Source organism: Argentina silus, assembly GCF_951799395.1.
Source record: "Argentina silus genome assembly, chromosome: 12".
NCBI classification, from domain to species: Eukaryota; Metazoa; Chordata; class Actinopteri; order Argentiniformes; family Argentinidae; genus Argentina; species Argentina silus.
The window spans coordinates 1,174,303-1,184,890 of NC_139666.1; positions in this window are offsets into that span (position 1 = coordinate 1,174,303).

The window sequence follows — 10,588 nt, forward strand, 5'->3', positions numbered from 1 at the left end:
GTGTGTGTGTGTGTGTGTGTGTGTGTGTGTGTGTGAGAGAGAGTGCAAATGGGCAACATCATTGGAGAATGTCACTGGTGCACGTGCTTGCAGGTGGTGCACATGTGTACACACACACACACAAACATGGGTAATCACACACACACACACACACACACACACACGCACACAGTGCTGTAGTTATCTGCCACTAGAAACCTATCATTTCTATTTGACAGCCTCCTCCCCAGGTTTAATCTCCCTGGCCGGCCCTCATAAGCCTTTCACTTCATTTCCTGGAGACGCGTATCCCCAGAGGAAGGTCCAGACAACAGTTTTTAATCTGGCTTCTGGATCATTATAACAGGCTCGTTGACTCGTACTTAACACTGGATTGAAGAGCAGAATCAAATCCTCGTGAAATAAAAACTTGTATTCCCGAGACAGTCTGGACTGGTAGAGTGTACAGTATGAAGTACAGCACATCATTTATCATAAGAAATAATCTTCTGTCATGAGAAATAATCTTCTGTCATAAGGAATAATCTTGTAATGGGCAGTGATCTAATCCATGGTGTCTTTCATGTTGTCTTGCATGCTGCACACACACACACACACACACGCACGCACACACACACACACACACATACACACACGCGCACACACACGCACACACACACACACACACACGCAGGGTGAGATATTAGGGCTGGTTTAGGGGAGGAGCCTATTAGCTCTCCTCTGAATGATTCTCATTGTTCCTGTGTTTCGTCCTCGGTGGCAGGTGGGCTGCACTGAGAGCCCTGAGCTGGTATTACCACAGAGAGGGAATTACAGTTCAACAATACCTGTTCCAATGCCAACCGTACCAATCGGAGGGTAGCTCTCTGACCCCATACTAAGCTCTTATTGTGTTCCTGTACTGACCTGACCCCTACAGGGCTTCTCATTCAGCCTTACTCTGTGTCCAGACAGACAGACAGACAGACAGACAGACAGACAGACAGACAGACAGACAGACTAGTCATTCTGATTCTCCATCATGCTTCCAGATCAATGGCTCTAGGTCAGCCAGCATGGGCGTGCTGTGAGCATGGTGTATTTTGGCTCAATAAATGTTTACCACAAATGGCATTATGGTTTATCTCCACCAAAGCCTCTTTTCTCCGTACTGTCAGTCTCACAACCAGTATCAGTGGAACTGACCCCTGGAGACCTGACATTTCTGCTACACACAGACATCATTTATGGTCGCTCATGCTGTGGCGATTGCAGACACACAGGATACGGTTTACTGATATTGTCTTCACTAGTGGAACCATGACCGGCTTCAATTCAGCGTGGAATGTCAGCTGCGGACTGACTCGTGGACTAAAGTTATTGAATCTTATCTACAAATTTAATTTTGATGGGCTCAAAGATAATATGTTTTAGATCTCAGATGTTATTAATCTGATATCATTATCAAACTCTGCGTAGGGACCTCAGATTTGGAACAGTAGGTTATTTGTTAGTCCTGTTTTCAGCCGAGTCACAGAGTCTTCTGCGCACTGAAGAGTCATGTCATATCCCAGATGAACTGACCCTAATCCAGAACGCAGGGATGACTACTGGACGATGACCAGGAGGCCTGAGAGTCCTTCATAGAACCGATGGCTCTGACTCTGACTCAGTATGACTCTGACTCAGTATGACTCTGACTCAGCATGACTCTGACTCATATACTGTATATTCAGCTTGTTTCAGGTGACAGTCTGTTTCAGCCTAATAAGCTCCTGTCAAGCCAATAGGATGGAGGATGAGAAGCACTGAAGCCCACTAAATGAGTCCCTCATTACCGCTGTTGTATCTGCTTCTTTCTGATCCACATCTTCACGTTCCGATCCACATCTTCACGTTCCGATCCTCATCTTCACGTTCCGATCCACATCTTCACGTTCCGATCCACATCTTCATGTTCCGATCCACATCTTCACGTTCTGATCCACATCTTCACGTTCCGATCCTCATCTTCACGTTCTGATCCACATCTTCACGTTCCGATCCTCATCTTCACGTTCTGATCCACATCTTCACGTTCCGATCCTCATCTTCACGTCCGATCCTCATCTTCATGTTCCGATCCACATCTTCACGTTCTGATCCACATCTTCACGTTCCGATCCTCATCTTCACGTTCTGATCCACATCTTCACGTTCCGATCCTCATCTTCACGTTCCGATCCACATCTTCACGTTCCGATCCTCATCTTCACGTTCCGATCCACATCTTCACGTTCCGATCCTCATCTTCACGTTCTGATCCACATCTTCAGTAGGACACATAGGAGGGGGCTGGAGGACGACAGATAAGCTAACCACGCTAGCCTCTTACACGACCTGGAGCGAACAAAGAGCAAGAACAATTGGTCCATTTGGTCACCAAGTGAGATCCCCAGGGGGAGGGGGGAGGGGGGAGGGGGGAGGGGGGAGGGGACCAGCATAGACGACCTGTCTGTCTTTCCTAAGCTGCTTCTCCAACTGACATATGCTTCTTTCAACAAAAGCCAGCAGTTGTAGGTGGCATCATTTAAAGATAATGTAAAAAAAACCTAAGACAATGAAGTGGTGTCTCTGTCTGTACCACTAAACACTCTGAGGTAAACCCCACAACAATGCACCGTTTGTTTCTATTTTCTTGTTGGTGTGAGTTGGTCTTGTCTTCGTCAGCTGTGTCATGATAATGAACAGAGTGTCATCTGCCTTCCATAGGGGATGTGTGTGTCTGCACATGGCACAGTTTATTTTCGTGAGTGTCTTGTATTACTGTTGGGAAAACAATTCTCCGACCCTACATACCACGATGACTCTCCAGAAGACTGAAATACACCAGACGAGACGAGGCAAACGCCAGCTGAACACTTCAGCCCGTTCCTCTGTCTGCAGAGAACAAAGGCTGCTGTGATCAGCCTAAGTGATGACCTCCATTACACATCTTGTAAGACATCATCAACAAACAGCCATTCCGGGACAGCAGTAATGGCCGCCATAAATCCCTTCACAATAAGGGCGGGATCAGAGGGGAAAGGGATCAATTCAATGAAATGCAAAAAGGTTCTTGTCATCTTGAGTACATCGTTCATTCATTTATTGACATGTGCGGTCCTAGAATGCCTGAGCTTCCTTTCCCTATTGACACATGTCCTGTTTCTTGTGTTATGATTGTGTTCAGCTTATGATGTCTTCCAGTATGTTCTTATATGTCTGTGGAGGAAATACTGGCTGTATAAAAACATACGTACTTTAAATCACCAACTGCCAAAGTATTCTGGAACACTCACCACCTAGAGTACCAAGTGTTCTATGTGGTGTTTACCTAGCAACAACACTCTGATTGGCTACAAAATGAAACATTTTTGCATTTTTGGTGAATAATAATTGTTAAAAATCCTTCTTCTAGCATGTGACTGCCTATGGCCCCTGGTCTGAGCATTGATTACTGTGTCTTATGATGACTGATGGATAGATGATTCACTTACTTAAACAAATGTGTTTGTTGTAAGTTGCTTTGGATAAAGGCGTCTTCTAAATGCCATGAATGTAAATGTATTAAAGTCACCCGTGGCACTCTAGAATGTGGGCAATTTGGGAGACTATTCACCCTCGGCACTGAATGAGTTAAACAAACAAATGGCTTTTCAATTATACAAATCAGATGGAGATAGGGAAGTCCTTCAGGACAATGCTGTGCTGCTCTTGTGGTGGTGGCCGCCCTTCACCCTACAGTGACCCAACTGACCAGCTGTTCTCATTCACAGCACATCGCCATGGGGACCAGAAGAGCCAGGATGTTTGGGAGGGTCTACAGAGTGAGGGGTTGGAGTCACACCGAGCCGTGGTTTAAAGGGATATTCCACTCATGAGTGGAAGATGATGAAGTGGATGTAAAATCTGGTGTTAGGTGGTGTTTTGAGTGGAGTATCCCTTTAAGGAGGGAGGGGTGTACATGAACAGGCAGTGGAGGTCTGAGATGTTGTGTCGGGTCATAAGATTACTTCAGCCCGCTCCGTTATACAAGAGAGCCGATCTGAGGGTCACAATGGAGTGAGACATGTGACATACAATATGTGTGTGTGTGTGTGTGTGTGTGTGTGTGTGTGTGTGTGTGTGTGTCTGTTTTTTGAGGATTAATGGAGACAAAGTGGCTGTTCTGACTGATGAGCCTCCCATTGGTTGACAAGCCCTGGAGCCAGGACTGTGTTGACCTTCCCACTGGCTAAACCCCCTGGAGGTCAGCTACATGTGATGGGTCTTCACACAGTGAGAGTGTCTGTTTGATTGCTCTCTCTGCAGTCATGAACACACACACGCACGCGCACGCACGCACGCGCGCACACACACACACACACACACACACACACACATCAGTTCAGACATATCCTTATGATGCATTATTAAAAAAGGAACAGTGCTTATGAAAGAAACATTTTTAGTGGCTGTTTATCGTAACACTTTCCTGACACATTCCAACAGGGATATCCTGAGCACGTCAACACATGCCAAAAACGGTTACACCCTTTCACTGAGGCCAAAACAGTCCTGACGTCCTCTGTCCTGACGTCCTGACGTCCTCTGTCCTGACGTCCTCTGTCCTGACGTCCTCAGTCCTGACGTCCTCAGTCCTGACGTCCTGGCGTCCTCTGTCCTGACGTCCTCTGTCCTGACGTCCTGGCGCCCTCTGTCCTGACGTCCTGATGTCCTCAGTCCTGGCGCCCTCTGTCCTGACGTCCTCTGTCCTGACGTCCTGATGTCCTCTGTCCTGACATCCTCAGTCCTGACGTCCTCAGTCCTGACGTCCTGGCGTCCTCTGTCCTGGCGTCCTCTGTCCTGACATCCTCAGTCCTGACGTCCTCAGTCCTGACGTCCTCTGTCCTGACGTCCTCTGTCCTGACGTCCTCTGTCCTGGCGTCCTCTGTCCTGACGTCCTCTGTCCTGACGTCCTCTGTCCTGGCGCCCCCTGTCTTCACCATCTGGAACAGCGACCACACAACGGCATCAACCGCCAGCGTGATTAAAAGACATGTGGTGACGTGTCACTGGACCTCTGACCTCTGACCTCTGGTGACCTTCCTCCCCCGTTGGTTCCTCTGGACAGGGACCACGCGGTTTTGTTGTGGACACACCCATGGGACAATGACAGAGAGAGAGGGGGGGGGGGGGAGAGAGTGGGGGGGGGGGGAGAGAGAGGGGTGGGTGGAAGGGAGGAAGGGAAAGAGAGAGGGGGGGTGATTCAATCAGCTTTATTCTAAGATAGATGGATGGAAGATGAGGGAGAAAGAGCCGAGAGAGGGAGAGAGAGAGAGAGAGTAGAGAGAGAGAGAGAGACGGAGAGAGAGAGAGAGTAGAGAGAGAGAGAGACCGAAGGAGAGAGAGAGAGAGGGCAAAAAGATGATTAGAACATCTATCAATAGCTAACACTAGAGGTGATGTAATCTCTAGCTGCTCTGTGGGCCAGGCAGAGGGCATGATGCTGTCTGAATGTAAGCACTGCTACCGCCACATCCTAATGCTGTACATATTGAATTATGGAGCCTGTACCAAAACATCCCAGAGCCAGCATGTCTCCCATTAAACACATTAGTCACACCCGTATCAACATTGAGACCTCTGAACAGACAGATTGTCTATTTGTGGCCTGACAGTTAAAAGAATAATGTGATACAAGCATAAGTGATAACGATTCACAAAATTTGATAACATGGTTTTGATGCATAAATCCATTATATCCTTGTGTTTATACAAAGCTTGTTGTCATAGAGGACACAGCAACAAGGCCTTGTCTCTGGGCAGCAGGCAAAGGTACACTTTCCATTCATGTGGGGATAAGCGCACACGCACGCACGCACGCACACGCACGCACGCACGCACACACGCACACACGCACACGCACACACGCACACACATCACACACACACACACACACACTTTCCATTGATGTGTCTGGGCATGTGTCTGGGCATAAGCCCCTCAAAGAAGGAATGTTTTTCATGAATGTGATTTTTTTTTTGTTGCATTCCAGTTGTTAAAGCCGTGAGGAACATGCTTATGAATGGATCTGGACGGGTCACTTTTCAGCCGACATATTCCTAGAAAAGTGTCTGCAAAGAGCAATCCATCATCCTGATAGGACAGAGAGAGAGGACTCCATCATCCTGATAGGACAGAGAGAGAGGACTCCATCATCCTGATTGGACAGAGAGAGGACTCCATCATCCTGATTGGACAGAGAGAGGACTCCATCATCCTGATAGGACAGAGAGAGAGGACTCCATCATGACTCCATCCTAAGTCAATGGAGTCATAAAACACTGGGTTCCAGGTTCTTGAAAGTGTCACCACAGCTCACCACAAACATGACCTTCTCCGACATTTATTGCATATTTTCACACATACCGTCCCTTCCTTCAGGCGGAGGCATCAGGACCCCCGACCCCCGACCCCCGACCCCCTCCCCACGGTTTCTCACCACGTTCACTTCCTGTTGGTTTAGAGCCTCACATTACTTTGCTCCCACACACAGAGAGAACACACACACACACACACACACACACACACACACACACACACACAGGACAGCCCTAGTCTATTTGTGGCCGACATGGTTGTTTTCATAGTGACAAGCCCTGGTAACCAGGGGAGGAATGTACAGGAAACAAAAACAACTACAACACACTTAGACAAACTGTAAACATTAGGCCAACTTTAAAACCGACTGGGTGACAATTAGATTGGTTGGTAGGAATGAATGAATAATCCTCTGTGTTACTGTTCATTGTTCTGTTTCATAGAGCTGACGATAGAGATTAGAGTGTTGCTCTCTCCTGCTCCCGTTTATTAACTCAGGCTGGCCAATAAGCTGGTGATTCACTGACTGGCCACTCAGGGTCAGAGAGAGGACCACGTCTACGCCCCATGGACTGACCCGAGTTCCTGAGGGGCATTCTCCAGCCCTGTCTCACACCACATCAACCAGCGCCATGAATCACAGAGAGCTCAGCAGTCTGATAAAAACCTCCTGAGACGATCCTGTTCCTTATGAGTCCCACAGGCATCTAATTAAGTGTGTTGTGGGTGAACCTAGGTTTTATTGTCTTATTCAGGGCTAAGAGTTTCCGTAGCACTAAGATGATTTTTCCTGTTCAGCCTAAAATAGGTTTAAGATGATCTTGGTGCTACAAAGGTTCTGGGAAATTCATTCCTGGTTGCTAGTCACGGATATGGTTTGTTCAACACATGTCTGCTCAGTAACAAACTACAAGCTGTTTCAAAAGACTTAGGTATGTGAGCTGTGAGACTCTACTGGAAATGGGTTTAGTTTTACTAATAAAAAGCTGTGATTTCACAATGTCATCTGGTATGTGTTCGGGGCGTCTTCATTGCTTTAGAGTCCCCAAATGTCCAATCAACCAGGAAGAAGATTTACATGTTTGTCCTTTTTCAATCCCTTATGTGCCCTTGCTCTGAAAACAAATCAGACAGGGACTCATTCTCCATTTTGAAATTAATGTACATTTTGTCCTTTGTCTTCTTTTCAATTCCCAGTATTAAAGTTTTCTCAATAAGTGGAGGGGGATGGGGGAGGTAGGGGAAGGTGGAGGGGGGATGGGGGAGGTGAAGGTCTCCACTCGGTGGTCTTTTTCAGTTTAATGACAGACTCAGGGGAGATGCCTTCATCCTGGCGACGCCCTCCCTGACTAGGGTGACATCTACTGCTCTGTCCCATCACATAAGGGACCTGTCCCATCACATAAGGGACCTGTCCCATCACATAAGGGACCGGCCTCCGCTGCCAATGAGCCACCAAGGGTCATGACAAGTCTCCCGTGATCTGAAGGGGACCTAACAAAGACCGTACTGAGAGGCAAGAGAGAGATGGAGAATGGCTAATTCCCGCTAATTATTCTTGCTTATGCTAATGTTTGCTAATGCCTTCCCCAGACAATTTCCCCAACTTAACCTCAACCTCTCAAAGTGAATGCCTCATACTGCCTGACCGCCACGCCAGTCGTAATTCCCCTAACTCTCAGTAACGTATCTTGAAAGCCGTCTCCGTCTTGTTGTGGGCCCGAACATATGTCCCATCCACTTCCTCTCTGGTTAGCGCGAGCCACAGCGCCTTCAGCCCACCGTGGGTAAACAGAAACACTCAGCTTTTTTTGTGGTTTTGCATTCCACTCCTCTGCAGGCAGTGTGGGCTCATTAATATAAATGAATTCTCATTAAAAGGCATTAGCACGCTCACATTCTCAGCAAGATTAGCAAGCAAACTTCTTGCCACCATTTATCCCTGTAGACATTTAGCCACGTCTAACACTGAGGTAATGGGCCAACGTTTAGACAATTGGCCTATCTGTGGCTGGGATCAGGAGCCATTAGGGCTTAAAAGGGCCACCCACTTAACATGCAGGCTGATGAGGAGGGGGGGGGGCAGGAAGTGTGATTAGGCGATGGGGTAGTGTAGTTTAGTAGCCAGAACAGGAGGACGGTGGAACAATGGAACACACGTGTGATCAAACACAGACATACGTGAGTGCTGACAGGAGCGTGTGTGTGTGTGTGTGTGTGTGTGTGTGTAAATGTGTGTGTGCATGCATGCGTGCGTGCATGTGTGTGTGCATGCGTATGTGTATGTAAACGTGTGTGTGCATGCGTGCATACGTGTGTGTGTGTGTGTGTGTGTGTGTGTGTGTGTGTGCATGCGTATGTGTGTGTGTGTGTGTGTGGGTTTGCTTACTCAGCTGAGCAGCAGAATAATGGAGGCATTATTAACCAACACCATCAGGTCTGACACACACATTTAAAAAGAGTTGCACAATTCTGCAAGAGTTGCAAATCTCACATGTGGAGCCTCTCACACACCACAACACACACTACAACACCCACTACAACACACACCACAACACACACTACAACACACACCACAATACACACGACAACACACCACACTAGCCCCATTACAGGCACTTACAGTACAGCTATCTGTAAACCTGCTTGTATACAGGCCAGGAACAGTACAGCTATCTGTAAACCTGCTTGTATACAGGCCAGGAACAGTACAGCTATCTGTAAACCTGCTTGTATACAGGCCAGGAACAGTACAGCTATCTGTAAACCTGCTTGTATACAGTACAGGCCAGGAACAGCTGCATGGGTTCCTTCCTCAAGTGCAATCCTGCCTCGACTTCTTCCATGTCTTTGAAGCCCTTTTACAACAATGTTCCGTCTCTGCAAACACCACAACAACAGATGGCCCCAGATGAACAGACGGCCCCAGATGAACAGTGGCCCCAGATGAACAGACGGCCCCAGATGAACAGTGGCTGGTCAATAGTGAGTCAACACTAGAAGATGTGCCATGCTGAGCCACGCCGGTCCTCAATGATATAATCCTCTTATGCCGGACGGGCCACAATTGGGCCCAAATTCTGCTTTAATTTGACTATTAATGTGATTATTGATTACTTTATCTCCTTGTCATGTGTAGTATGTTATTCTGAACTATGATCTAAGCATATCCACACAAAACCTCAAGGTGTTACCTGTCAAATGGTACCCTGCTTTTGCATCTGATCATCATATTTCTAATGTTATAAGCAGTTTAGTTTGGGTCTGATTTTTAGGGGGAAATTAGTCAAATGGGGCCTTCAGCAGAAGAGGTTAATGGCACCTAAAGACACAAAGACAGAATTAAAGACTCTTTGCTCAAACTAATTCACAACACAGAGTCAGCTTTAGTATGATGAAGTTAAGAGGGATGAGTAATAAACGGCCTGGAGTCTGGAACCGTACATTTTGACATGATTACAGGTTGAAGTTTATCTTAATTTCAGTCTTATAGTGCCACCTAGTGTGCAACATGCATAATTGCAATGTTGCAATTTTAGGGAGTCCATAGTCTCTTTCCTCAGACATTGTCCTCTGGGGCCTGTCCAAGCAAGAATCCACAACACCACATTAAAAATATTATAATACAATCCGTAATTATACCAATGACCATCCTTTTGCATAATAGGGACCTCCACCTCATCATCAATAACTTCTAGCCTCCTGGCAGACTGTCTATCCTAATACGGATGATGCCCCGTCTCTGGATAACAGTCATATAGCCATAACCTCTTCACATCCCCACCATATAGGTGAGGTCAAGCATCATTCTCATTCTCACAGCATGCAAACACGAGCAAACAGCAGCCTGTGGTGCAGGCTGCAGGCCGGCTACAGGATAATAAAGCAAACCGTTCCTGAACTGGCTGCTTTGTCCGGGGGCCATGTTGTCCACAATAGTGATTGTTCACTTTCAGCAGCGGGCGTCTGTTGGCATTGACAGCATCACCTGTGAGTTTAGAAGGAGCTGGTAGGTTGTCTCTGTGCTGCGGTCATGTGACCACAGTGTACTTACTTGATAATAACACTGGAATCAATGGCGAACAAGTATGAAGTATGCAGCCTTTGTGATGTTTCACCGTAATACCAGTAATATTGCAGACACATTTTTGTTTCATAAAAAGTTGATGTTTTGAATGAATAATTCGGCTGTGTATGGCTAAGGCCTCCGAGTCCTCTGTGGAGG